The sequence below is a fragment of the Arachis hypogaea genome, chromosome 4 (genome assembly GCF_003086295.3).
Source record: "Arachis hypogaea cultivar Tifrunner chromosome 4, arahy.Tifrunner.gnm2.J5K5, whole genome shotgun sequence".
Classification (NCBI taxonomy): Eukaryota; Viridiplantae; Streptophyta; class Magnoliopsida; order Fabales; family Fabaceae; genus Arachis; species Arachis hypogaea.
The window spans coordinates 94,375,526-94,388,775 of NC_092039.1; the positions used below are offsets into that span (position 1 = coordinate 94,375,526).

At 32.5% G+C, this 13,250-nt stretch overlaps 1 long non-coding RNA gene across 1 annotated transcript; it reads left to right on the top strand.

The window, feature by feature from the left end:
- The first annotated feature begins 1,758 nt into the window (after positions 1-1,758).
- On the top strand, positions 1,759-5,436 carry LOC112796987 (uncharacterized). Its single transcript, XR_003199537.3, has 6 exons — positions 1,759-2,315; positions 3,508-3,575; positions 3,746-3,919; positions 4,193-4,278; positions 4,365-4,488; positions 5,185-5,436. It is a non-coding gene; the product is annotated as an uncharacterized lncRNA (long non-coding RNA).
- The last annotated feature ends 7,814 nt before the right edge of the window (positions 5,437-13,250 follow it).

Genomic DNA, 13,250 nt, shown 5'->3' on the forward strand with positions numbered 1-13,250 from the left:
TCTTTGGACCTGTAGTCCGTACACCTGAAGATGTAAAACCTGTTGGATATAAGTGGGAATTTGTGAGAAAACGAAATGAGAAAAATGAAGTTGTGCGCTATAAAGCCCGACTTGTGGCACAAGCCTTTTCACAAAGGCCCGGTATAGATTATGAAGAAACGTATTCCCCGGTAGTGAATGCGATAACATTGCGTTATTTGGTCAGTTTAGCTGCATATCATAAACTGCATATGCATTTAATGGATGTGGTAATAGCCTATTTATACGGCTCATTAGATCGGGATATCTATATGAAAGTCCCTGAAGGACTAAAGATATCTAAACCATCCAATGAATATTCGCAAGGGTTATACTCAGTCAAATTGCAAAGATCTTTATATGGTCTAAAGCAATCTGGACGAATGTGGTATAATCGTCTTACTAAGTATCTGGCCAAAAACGGTTTCAAGAATGATGATATATGCCCGTGTGTTTTCATAAAGAAAACTGCTTCTGGATATGCCCGTGGGTTGATATGGGATTGTTTTATCCCTATGGATCCAAGTCACAACTAGTTGGCTATGCAGATGCCGGATACTTGTCTGATCCACATAAAGGGAGATCTCAAATAGGATATCTGTTTACATATGGTGGAACAGCTATATCATGGAGGTCCACGAAACAGACGATTGCTGCAACCTCCTCTAATCATGCTGAAATACTTGCGATACATGAAGTTAGTCGCGAGTGTTTTTGGCTCAAGAGTTTGATCCAATATATTCTATCATCATGTGGACTGATTGATCATATAATAGCTCCAACTGTCCTGTTTGAAGATAATACAACATGCATTGCTCAACTTAAGGGTGGATACATCAAAGGTGATAGAACAAAACATATTTCTCCCAAATTCTTCTTCACTCATGATCTTCAAAATCAAGGGACAATTGATGTCCAACAGATCCGCTCAAGTGACAATCTGGCAGATTTATTTACAAAGTCACTCCTAAAATCCACTTTTGAGAGATTGGTACATGAGATTGGGATGCGCCGATTTCGAAACATTAAATGATGTCGGTATGAGGGGGAGATTGTACTCTTTTTCCCTTGGTTAGGTTTTTTTCCCATTGGGTTTTTCTTGACAAAGTTTTCAATGAGGCAGTCCCCGTCACAAAGGATATTGTACTCTTTTTCCTTCACTAAAGTTTTTTTTTCCCACTAGGTTTTTCTTTAGTAAGGTTTTAATGAGGCATATTGCTAAATGAGCATCCAAGGGGGAGTGTTACAACAAGGATAAGGATAGATGCTCATTGATGGTGGATCTGATTTCCTATGGTGAAAGAAACAAATTCTCATGACAGCACAATTAATATGGTTTGAAAGGTTGAATTCATTTGCCTATAAAAGCATGGACGAGGCAAATAGATTACATACATAATAATATAAAAATATTCTCTTTCTTTCTCTTACTATAAACAAATGCAATTCTCTCTCTTTTTACTTTTAATACTTCTTTCTATCTTTATATATATATTTATGCAATTCTCTCTCTCTTTACTTTTTATACTCTTTTCTATATATATATATATATATATATATATATATATATATAAACATTACAACATATAATATTATTATATATATACAAATCATTATTGAACTAATTATTTTAATGCTAAAGTCTTATATTAATACATCTTTATTTTATATTTAATATATCTTTTATTTATTTCACAACAAATTTTATTAAAATTCCCAAATAAAAACCTATTTTACCCTGCTCTCCAAACTCTAACCCTAAGCCAACCCTTTTTCCCCTAATTTATGCACACACTCAGTCCTCACCATATACACAGACACAGAAAGAAAAGGAAAGAAAAGAGGAAGGGTGGAGCTCGAGGGGGGGAAGAAGGACAAGGAAGGAGAGGGGGAAAAGGAGAGACGGCGCCGGTGGATGTCACCGCCACCGTCGCCGCCATTGTATCGCCGTTGGGAGAGTCATAACGTGAGGAGAGAGAGAGAGAGAGAGAGAGAGAGAGAGAGAGAGAGATAAAGAGAGAGAGATGAGCTCGCGAGGGAGTGTTAGTAGCGCTGCAGCCACTGGAGAGGAGCCCTCCAGCCCTCGTCACTGTCAGCTCCATCGCCGTCGTCACCATTGGATCTGCGTGAACCCGTCGTCCTCGTTGTCACCATCGATGTTTCTCCTCGTCGTTTGTGGGTTGTCACCTCTCCTGCTTCTGCTGTCACGCCGTCGTCTGCCCTTCTGGACTTTGCTGCTTTTGAATCACCCTGTCACTGGTTCTTTGCTTCCTTGTTGTGGCCCAACCTCTAATTAGGTAACTCAAGTGTCTCTTGTTATGTGATTTTAGTTTATTTGGTTTCTATTTTGATTTGAATATTGATTTGGTATAATGCTGCCTGTTTTTGTCCCTGGTTCTCTGGCTGGAAGTGCATTTTCTATTTCGGTCACTGATTCTCTGGCTGGAAATTCATTTTCTGTTTTGATTACTGCTCTGTTTTGGTCATTGATTCAAATAGGAAAATATTAATTCTGTTTTGGCTGAAGCTATTCAATACAAATAAAATTAATTTTTTTGTTAATTTTTGGATGTCATAGACCAAAATCTCTAAGATTGATTCTTTGCTTATTGCTCATACTTGCATCTCTGTTTCATATAAGAATCACATTAAATAAGAATGTTATGCTGCATGGATAACTCTTATGTAGACCTAGTTAAATATAAATGTTTCAATGTGACTTTTTGATCAACTCCAAACCCTAAGGTCTAACTTGTGCTATTTGGAATATGTTGGTCTGTGCTTGTAGCTATTCTTTTAACTTAAACCATATGGAACCAATATTTTTCATTTAAAGCAAGGGAAATAATAGATCATTATTTAATTTGTTGTGTCAAAGTATGTATTTATAGAGCCATAATTTTTGCTCAGTAAAGATTTTGGCATTACTAGAATGTTTTTGATTGCTTAACTAATTGATACTTAATAATGTCGTGGTTCCTAATTCTTTTAACATAGGTAGATGCTGAAGGAGTTTGAAGCTTTGTTACACTGATTTTCTTGCTTGTTCGAATTGTTTTTAATGTTTTCTACTTTTGTGTGTGTGGAGTCCTATCCTACTCTATGTTCTGCATTTTTTTTTCTTTTGACTATGTAGATTTCTTCTTTTATAAAAGGGTATTTAATTGTGGTTATCTGTTACTTGCAGTTGCATTTTTCTTCTACTATATCATATAAGATTACAAAAACTGTTTCCATTCATGTAGAATGAAGTCACTTGGTGTTTGTTCTCTCGCTAAGTGTATAGTTTACCTATTGATGCATAGATAGTTATCATGTTATCCCCTTTTACTTGTTTTCTTTGTTATTTCTCCTTGCTTTGTGGTTGCCAGGAGGTCCATGTGTTCTCTTCAACTAGCTCTTTTAATTTGAAAAAGTAATTACATTGCATTGCATTTATGTTATGTTATTCTTATATTCTCTAGGGTCACTCAATTTTTTCCTTTTAAGGTTGGCAACTGGTATCCTGGAAGTAGCTGCTGACTGGGATGAAGATTGGGATAAGCTTGAAGATAAAGGTATATTTATTTGTTAATATATATAAAATTTTGAGGTATCTTTATATAAGGTTATGGAAAAGTCATTGTTGATCATTATTCTTTCTGAGGGATAAATTTTGAGTTATATAATTCAGGTGACTGCAAATAGATTATGGTTTAACTGCTATTACTTTATTTCTCCATTACAGGTTCACCTAAGAGTGAAATGAGTCAAAAAACCCCAGACCACAGATGAACAAGAAGTTGACAGTGAATCCGTTCATAATGAGTCAAATAAACATGATGTTTATTTTAATTTTTTGGGGGTTCTGAAAAGATAATTCGCCCTTTGCTTGATTCAGTTATATGATATCCTTGATTCAGTTATATCTCCTTCAATCAACAATTTGTTATAGTGCTAGTAGCTATGTTTCCTTAGATTAACAATTCAGTTATACTTTTTCTTCTCTATTTTATCCATTATTCCCTATGTTTATCTGTAAGCTTCTTGTGTCATGAAAATTGATTTGAGATATTTTCTTTTGTGTGATATCTGATTTGTTCATATCTCATGAAAGAGTCAAGTTTTATCAAAAACTATATTCTATAATCTCATTGTTCATGCTGTCATATATAACTTTTTTTCCCTTTGTTAGGTCTCAGAGATAAGAAGTGTGTGCCATGCAATCTGAAGGAACTGCAACCGATGACCAAGGATGCAGCACACACATTGATGCCACAGGTTTATTCGTAATCATCATAATCGTCATCATCATAATAAAGCTTTTTCAACTTAAAGTGTTTTGGAAATTGACATTTTCTGGTTAGGTTTCTGAGTGGAATTTGGTAAAAGAAGATGGCATATTTAAATTGAAGAGGACATGGAAAGTAAAGACTTTCACCAAAAGCTTGAAATTCTTCAAGATAGTGGCTGACTTTGCTTAAAGTGAAGGTATCATTCTCTGTTCTCTTTTTCTAGCCCTTTTCCTTTAATTAATCGAAGTCTTTAGCTTCAATGGTTGTGTTGTATTGGTTAAGTATATTCGATTTTCTTCTAAGTAGAAAATTGGTTAAATTGAATATATTTTATTATTTATTATATTTGCAAGTTTTCTATATTTTTAGGTGTTAAAGAAAATAATCCGAGTGATGTATAGGGAAGTAAGCAATTATTCTTTGGGAGTTAAGTCTGCACCTTAGAAATTGCATGAGGTTTAGATCAATTTGAACTTGTACTTAGCTAATAGGTGATTAGTTATCTTAGAAATGTTAAAACTGTGGACTCATGGACATGTTACTGCGACATTAACAATTGTGTTTGAGTTTTTCCTTGAACATGTATTAAATTCTTGGTCTTTTATTGTAAGCATAACTGAGTATAATTTAACACTATCTCTATCTTGATATATATTTTATTAACAACTATAAACGTTCTTATATAGTCTTAATTAATTAGTTTACAAAAGTCAAACGTGCATTGAATCTGCTGTCTGCTTCAAAGTCAAACAAAGCGATCAACTGTTTCAGATTTTCCAGATCTTATGTGTCCAATACTCTAATGTGTTTGCGTGTTTTTTTAATGTAATTTGTCATGTTCTAACTAATTTCTAATCAATTGTTCAATTGTTCAATTTTTTTTGGGTTTCAGGTGAAAAACATTACAAGATGAGCGAACAAATTAGAGAAGAATTTTTTTGGTTTTCAAAGGATGAGAAGAATATGTACTATATTAGAGAATATTTTTGTTTTCACATTATAATATTTTGATGTCTTTTGTAATTTTTTTAATAGCTTCTACCTGGTATTACATGTAATGGATAAATTATACCATATTTTGATTTGTCTTGTTTGGACTAAAAACATATATAGTTTATAATGTAAATTTTATGATTTAGATTTATTGAATTTTTTCTTTTTAGACTTATCAGGATTTGATTATGTTTTAAAAAAATAAATCTAAAAAATAGAATAAATTATGATCACGGTTTTAAAATAGGGTGACTATAGATAAGGTTATGGTCACGGCGAAAAACCATGACCATAGATAAGGCTATGGTCACGGTTTTAAGGAGGGGTGACCATAGAGGCTATAGTCACGGTTTTGAGGAGGGGTGACCATAGAGGCTATAGTCACGGTTTTGAGGAGGGATGACTATAGAGGCTATGGTCACGGCCAAAACCGTGACCATAGATATGGCTATGGTCACGTTTTTGAGGATGGGTGACCATAGAGGCTATGGTTACGGCTAAAACCGTGACCATAGACAAGGCTATGGTCACGGTTTTGAGGAGAGGTGACCATAGATATGGCTATGGTTACGGTTTTAAGAAGGGGTGACCATAAGCTCTATGGTCACGGCCAAAACCGTGACCATAGATAAGGCTATGGTCACGGTTTTATGGAGGGGTGACCATAGAGGCTATGGTCATGGCTAAAACCGTGACCATAGATATAGCTATGGTCACGGTTTTTGTATGTGACTATAGATTGTCCTATGGTCACGGTTAAAAACCGTGGTTTAAAGTGTTAGAATTTAAAAATTATAACCGTGACCATAAAAACTGTGACTATAGATAAAAAAACCGTGACCATAGACCTATGACCACAAAAAAATAGACCACAGTAAAAAACCGTGACCATAAATCTATGGTAACTATTTTCACTAGTTATGGTCACGGTATAGGCCTTTTTTTTGTAGCGTGTCTTTGAATTTTTCTCTCGTTAACTTGTACGTAGACTTAAAGTTGGGGGAATTTAATTCACTAGAAAATTCTTCTCTAGTAATTGAAAGGATAAATTAAACAAATTAAAAGGTTACCCTACGTTTCAACTGATACAAGTTGAGAGCTCCATATATTGCACAAATAAAGGCGCGAAAATGAAAAGGTATGATTCGCAATTTAAAATTAGAAGAGACTAATCACAATCAAACCATGCTATACAGTATACATATACCAACATTCAGTTATAAATCAACCACCTATATAGGAATATAGAGCAGTACCCAGCCATATTTATATTTATGATCAACAAACATCATAAATAATATAATTAAACTAGATTCTCAATTATAATAAAATTTTATGAGTAATATAATCAAATTTAATTTATGTTTCTAATCAAACTTCATAAATAATATAATTGAATTAGAATTATATTTATAATCAAAATATGAATAAAAGTATAAAAATATAAGGATGACTGATTTTAATATTCATTAAAATTTGATTATATTATTGTGAAAATTTTTTACTATTCCGATCTTTTATAAAATGTTTAAATATCCTACTGTAAAATGATTGATAATTTTTGTAATCAATTACTTTGTTAACAAATGTGTAAAATAATATGTATAAATATATAAAAATACATGTGATAATTTTTTTATATTCGTAAAACATTTTTGCAAATTCAATGCCTCTTCTTTGATTCCTTAGCTTAATTAATGAAATGATCAGTAGTATCATGATCTTTAAATGAATTTAAGTGAGTGTATAAAGTTATCTATGATAATTCACTACAAGATGGAATATTTGTAATAAAAATTAGTAATTGTTACATAATAATAATATTTTGTAACAATAACATAATTTGTTACAAATATTTTATTATTTTGTACTATTTAATTCTTTTGTTATAAATTATATTAATTTTTGTAACGAACCGATATTTTATTGTAAAATTTTATAATATTTTGTAAAAAAAATGAAATTATTGCAAAATTTTAAAATATTTTGTAATGAAATATTCATTTGTTTAAAAATTTTTAATTATTTTGTAACAAAAAATTAATTTGTCACAAAATTTAATATTGTTTGTAACAAATTATTTGTTTGTCACAAAATACAAAAATTTTTGTAACTAAAAAAGTTATTTTAAAATATTAAAATATTTAAGATAATTTTATTTTTTTTAAATTTTAATTTTTCAAAATATTATTTGTTAATTATTTATTTTATAAAAGAAATTAAATATTAAATGATTATTTTTTAAAAATAATATATATTATTTTATATTTTTTTTATAAAGCTAATATATAATTTTTACTAGTAATCAACTCTTAAATGTTGACTAAAAATTAATTTTTAAATTAAAAAATTAATTGTTAATCATAAATAAAAATAGTTAAAATTAAAAATTAAAAACAAATATAAAAAGTAAAAACTATAATTCTAACCCTCACTTTCACTCTTCATTCTACTGTCTGCTTCCCTCATTCATTCTCACCGTCTCCACGGCTCTACTTCTCAAACTCAAGGTAAGGCAAAACTGCTCGCTAGGTCACCCTCCTTCTCTTATTTAAAATAAATTTATAACAAATATTATTTTTTTTTTCATTAACACTCTAAAATTTAAAATATTTTTACATTTAAATAAGTTTTTGAAAAACTTCTTTAAAAATAAAATATAGAATTCTAGTTTTTTCCTTCTTTCTACTAAAATTCTAAACCCACCATAACCTTACACTTATTATTAAGCCTTTAAAATTTTTTGTTGTTAAAAAATAAATAAATTATTTGTGATTTATTATAGTTATTCATGATTTTATTTTTAAAATATTATTTATCAAAAAATAATTAAATAAAAGTGATGAAATTTTGAGTTTAAAATTAACTAAAACTTATATAATTAATTTTCATAAATACTTAATATTCTATACCTTAATTTAATTACAATTACTAAATCTCAATTTATTTAAAAATATCTAATTTTATATTTTTTCTAAAAGAAAACCTTAATTCTCAAATTATAAATCCTAATCCTAATTTTACCCTAACTCTATCCACACTCATTCACTCACCTCCACTCACCCTAACCCTAAACCCTCCTATATATATTTTAATATTAATATATAAAATAAAGTATATTTTTATTTTTTATATTTTAAAAAAATGTAAAGAAAAATTTTTAGGGGGAAGTAACTTTTAGTATTTTTTGTCATTATTTGGCCAGTACAAACACTAAATTGTCTTTAACAAACCAATTTTATTAATTCATGTGTACAAACTCTGAAAAATGTGGGTACAATGTGTAAATTGTATTAATTTATGTATGCAAAATTTTGGTAAATATAAGTGCAAATTATATACTTCTTATGTGCAAAAACGTCTGTAAATATGAGTGAAAATTATTACTAATTAAGTGTTGACCAAAATTAATAATATTTGTCAATCACATAGCATTGTTCAAATTTAAAAATAATCTATTTCTCCTTTGCATTTGCATCCTTCCTCCTTTTGCCTTGTCCTCACCTTTCCTCTAACTATCATTGTTGTCCTTCAAATGCAATAGTAGCCTTTGCCATACTATCGAAGGTTGCACATGAGAATGAAAAAAGAATGCAATGGATATGAAAACGAGAAAGGAAAATGAGTGAAAATGTGAACTTGTATTAAAAATTGAATCACAGTTTTTATATAATTAACTTTTTTATATTTATACACAGCTAACTAATAACTAATTAACATAAATATCTAGCTACTCTAATTAGTTTTATCTAGTTATCAGTAGACTCACATGTCAAGTAACACCCTCCCTTAAGTTTGGAGGTCTGACCACGAAAATGTTCAGCAACCCAAGCTTACCATGGATGTAATGGAAAGGACTTCGTGCTAGTGGCTTAGTTAACATGTCTGCAACCTGCTCATGTGTAGAGATAGGTAGCAGATTAATCACCCTTTCTTGTAGTTTGTCTCAGACAATGTGGCAATCCACTTCGATATGCTTTGTCTACTCATGAAAGACTAGATTAGTGACTATATACACAACAGACTTGCTATCACAGTAGATGTTCACTGCCTTATAAAGTGGTACGCCAAGTTCCTAAAGAATATAACTCAACCATTGAACCTCCCTAGTTGCCAGCGCCAACGTCTTATATTCTACTTCGGATGAGGAAGTAGCAACTGTAAGTTGCTTCTTGCTTTTCCAATTAACAAGAGATGAGCAAAGGTAAAAGCAATAAGCTGAGATCGACCTCCTGGAGTTTAAGAAGCATGTGAGATTCAAGTCTGATTTAGCTGAGAAGAAAAGAACAACCGCTGGGGATCCTTCTAAATACTTCAATATTCGATGAGTAGCTCGCAAATGCTCTATGGTAGGACAATCCAAAAATTGACTCAATTTTTCTATAGCGAAACTTATATCCGGCCTAGTGTTTGAAAGATAGAGCAACTTTCCAATGATTCTCTAATATTGAGTAAGTCAGATAGTAGCTCCCCATCACCTTTACTTAGCTTTGCTCCATAATCCATTGGTGTTAGCTAGGCAGGCTTGTATCCCTAAAAACCCATTTCTTTAAGCAAATTTAGCACATATTTTTGTTGATACAAAGCAATCTCTCTCTTTGATCTAGCCACTTTCACTACAAAAAAAATGTTGAGTACCAATAGAATTACAATCGGAAAACCGAATAAGATCTGACGGTATAATGTTTACCGTCGAATTTTGCATCGGTATTTATTCGACAAAATAAACCTCGTAGGTAACATATTACCATCGGATTTTTTCACCAATGGTAGTTTCTGTTAGATTTAGCAATGGAATATGGTTATTAAGACGAAATCTGTTGAATGTTATTTTTGACGATAATGTTGGCGCCATATCATACGTCTCCGCACTATCTTACCGGTAGATTAATCCGACGATAATACCGACATATTTTTTTATTTTTTTTTTAATTTTTCAAAAAACAATTGACTGGTTTGTTACCGTTGGTATATTCCGATGGTAGTCTTTTTTATTTTTTTAAGAATTTTTTTCATCCATCTATAATGTACCCTGATAATTAATAATTGAAACAATGCTTTAAACTTGAAGTGAAATATCAAACATACAAATTAAAAATACAAAATTATAGTAATTAAAATATTTGAAATAATGATAATTATATTACATTCTTCTCAAAGTTTGGTAAAGAAATACATATCATAGAACTATATTTATATTAATCCTATTCAGATTCATCATCTTCTTTCTCTGGTTCACCATCCTCCTATTCCGAGGTAGTTTCTTGATCATCGAACTCATCTTCCTCTTCTTTGTCGCCATTGACCCCGTCTACTTCTTGAAGATCGTCATCCTCTGATGGTAGTGCGTCGCCATCAAGTCCAAGGTCAATGATGTCATCATCCATAATAGTCGACCTAGGGGTGATTGCTCACCAATATCAACCACCGGTTTCAAAGGAGTTGGGTCATCAATCTAGTAAGGTTCTTGACCCTCTATCCTATCATTAGACTCGATGCGACCTCTTGGCTTAGTATTAACCACGACCATCCAACTAGACTTGCATGATCCCTGATAAGGCAATAGTATACATGTCGTGCATTTTGAGGTAGAATAAAAGGATCGTAGTGCCTATATTTCCTGGTTACATTAACTTCAGTGACATCAGAGTCCTTGTACTTTTGTGTTTCTTGTCGCGAAATTAGATCATACCATTCACATTTAAATATTGATGGAGGAAAAATGTCGGTAAAGATTTTTCACAAAAATAAGCGCGTTGTAAGTATAGTTCGAAACCTATAATTAAACCTCAATCAAATTTAAATTGTTTGTCACTTAAGCAAACCCAATAAAATTAACCGAAGTATTTAAACCTCGGGTCGTCTCTCAAGAAATTACAGGAAAGTGTAGTTTATTATTGGTTATGATATTGTATCTTTTTGGGTTTTGAGTTTAATAGACAAGGAATGTAAATAACAAGAAAATAAATTAGTAACTAAGAAAGCTCTTAGCAAGGATTGATAATTAGAAGTTCTATCCTCATTATCATTGTCAATTGTGATGGTAAATGCGAGTTGCCTTCACTTAGTTAACCTCTAACCAATGGAGGAAGGTCAAGTGCATACAATTAACTTGAGTTTACAAGTCCTAGTCAACTCAAAGTGAGAGACTAGCATTGGTGAAGTTCAAGATAACCGACAAACTTCAATTACCAATCAACAAATGAGTTTTGATAACTCAAGGGTCTCTAATTGATTAATCCAAGTTAAGAACATAAAAATCTAATTTAAAACCCAACTGATGAGCGGATAATTTATACGCTTTTTGGCATTATTTTTAGTATGTTTTTAGTATAATCTAGTTAGTTTTTAGTATATTTTTATTAGTTTTTAGTTAAAATTCACTTTTCTGGACTTTACTATGAGTTTGTGTGTTTTTCTGTGATTTCAGGTATTTTCTGGCTGAAATTGAGGGTCCTGAGCAAAAATCTGATTCAGAGACTGAAAAGGACTGCAGATGCTGTTGGATTCTGACCTCCCTGCACTCGAAGTGGATTTTCTGGAGCTACAGAAGCCCAATTTGCGCGCTCTCAACGGCATTGGAAAGTAGACATCCTGAGCTTTCCAGCAATGTATAATAGTCCATACTTTGCCTGAGATTTGATGGCCCAAAACGGCGTGGCAAATCAGCCTCAGAAATTCCAGCGTTTAACGCTGGAACTGGCATAAAACTTGGAGTTAAACGCCCAAACTGGCATGAAAGCTGGCGTTTAACTCCAGAAAAGGTCTCTACACGAAAATGCTTCATTGCTCAGCCCAAGCACACACTAAGTGGACTCAGAAGTGGATTTTTACGTCATTTACTCATTTCTGTATACCCTAGGTCACTAGTTTACTATTAATAGGATCTTTTGACATTGTATCTGTACCTCATGACACTTTACACGTTTTTTTGTGTACCTTCCACATCATGAGTCTCTAAACCCCATGGTTGGGGGTGAGGAGCTCTGCTGTGTCTTGATGGATTAATGCAATTACTACTGTTTCTCATTCAATCATGCTTGCTTCCATTCTAAGATATCACTTGTTCTTAATTCGGATGAATGTGATGATCCGTGACAATCATCATCATTCTCAACTATGAACGTGTGCCTGACAACCACCTCCGTTCTACTTTAGATTAAGTAGATATCTCTTGGATTCTTTAACCGGAATCTTCGTGGTATAAGCTAGAACTGATGGCGGCATTCAAGAGAATCTGAAAGGTCTAAACCTTGTCTGTGGTATTCTGAGTAGGATTCAATGATTGAATGACTGTGACGAGCTTCAAACTCCTGAGGGCGGGGCGTTAGTGACAGACGCAAAAGAATCACTGGATTCTATTCCGGCCTTGAGAACCGACAGATGGATAGCCGTGCCGTGACAGGGTGCGTTGAACATTTCCACTGAGAGGATGGGAGGTAGCCACTGACAACGGTGAAACCCTTACATACAGCTTGCCATGGAAGGAGCCTTGCGTGCTTGAAGAAGAAGACAGTAGGAAAGCAGGGATTCAGAAGATGGAGCATCTCCAAAACCTCAACCTATTCTCTATCACTGCAAAACAAGTACTTATTTCATGTTCTTTTACTTTTCACAATCAATCCTAATAATCTCTGATATCCTGACTAAGATTTACAAGATAACCATAGCTTGCTTCAAGCCGACAATCTCCGTGGGGTCGACCCTTACTCACGTAAGGTATTACTTGGATGACCCAGTGCACTTGCTGGTTAGTTGTGCGGAATTGCAAAAGTGTGATTGCAATTTCGTGCACCACCAACCAAGCATTTTATCAAACACTTGGAAATAAGGAAAATAAATCTAAACAACCAATTGCAAGCATCAATGACTTACAATTAAAGAGAGCAACAATAAACATAGGAAACACAAATTACATTAGAATAAATCAAATGTAACAATAGCTCATAATCATGAAAATGGTGA